Source organism: Stegastes partitus, unplaced genomic scaffold, assembly GCF_000690725.1.
Source record: "Stegastes partitus isolate 25-593 unplaced genomic scaffold, Stegastes_partitus-1.0.2 Scaffold1074, whole genome shotgun sequence".
Taxonomy (NCBI): domain Eukaryota; kingdom Metazoa; phylum Chordata; class Actinopteri; family Pomacentridae; genus Stegastes; species Stegastes partitus.
Window position 1 is genome coordinate 121,323 of NW_007578805.1, and position 1,371 is coordinate 122,693.

Genomic DNA, 1,371 nt, shown 5'->3' on the forward strand with positions numbered 1-1,371 from the left:
TTGCAGACTTGGAGCCACAGAACTTTGAACCTGATAGTCGGCAGGATTCATCCTCTGGGAACAGTGATGCTGACGGCAGTTCTTCTAACAGTCACAGTTACCCAAAAACTATTCCTCAGTATTTCAGTTCCAGAACATCTGACAGATGGATCTTATATGTTCACTTTAGATCCTGTTCTGGTGAGAAATCCTCTGTTTCCTTCACTTTCTGCTGCTGCTTTACTCGACATTCATCCTCTGATCGAGCAGCTTCTGTTGCCTGGAAACTGCCAGAAGGTTTTCCTGTTTTTATCAGAGACACGAGAGCTCGGGGGATGTGAAGAAACATGATTTAGTGGATTGTGATGAAGCCTTCTGCACCACTTTGTTCCTTTTCTGCATCAGTTTATGGTGGAAATGTCTTCATGAGGTCAGTTCAGGGGTTCATTCTACGTAGAACAGAACATGAAGCAGTGAGACTCTCTGCTTTCTGGATTGATTTACGACATTTCTCCTCCTGCTGAGTCACGTCTAAACTGGATTCACTCTCTGTGTCTTTTGTTTGGCTGCAACCTGTTCACATGAATTCGTTTAATTAACTCAGAAGCTCCTGAACTTTCAACGTGTTTCTTCACATTCACAACATTTCACACAAATCTGTGCGACGGAGCTGCAGATGTTTTCACTGTTGTTCTCTGGATGAATCGGTTCATCGTTTAGTCTCTAAAATGTCATAAATGTGGATCAGAGTTTCCTCAAATGTCTTAGTTTATCTAAAGGTCTTTAGTTTACGGTCACAGAGGAGCAAAGAAACCAGAAAATATTCACATTTAAGAAGCTGGAATCAGAATTAATGAAGTTTTAATAACCAGCATAGTTGGATATTAATTTAAAAGCTGATATCTAATCGATGAATTGTAGCCGCTCCAGTGTTGATGTGTAAAGAGAAAAGTCTTGTTGTGTCTGTGCGTGAGCATGACAGCTGTTTTTCACAATAAAAGTCTGTCTCTGTTTCTTCCTGCATCCCTGTGGTTCTGAGCTGACTGGTACCTGACGTGGTGTTGGCGAGGCGAGTGCCCGTGGATCTGAAGACGATGCTCGGGATGAGGACGAACCCAGCGATCAGCAGGAAGGACAGGAAGTTCAGAACCACCAAGAATCGCAGGAACAGGAAGTAAGACTCGACGCCGCCTCCAAAGTTTCCTGTGGAGGAAAAAGTTCACCTCAAAATATTCTGCGTGGAGTTTACAGTGTGTTCAATATGAAGCCTCGTCTCTCTTTCCTTTTTAAAAATCACCAAAATGTTTAAAATGATCAGAAACTGTGAAACAGAAAAAGTCCACAGAAGATGTCAAGAACAGATCGTGTGTGACGAGATGTTCTGTCAGGAAC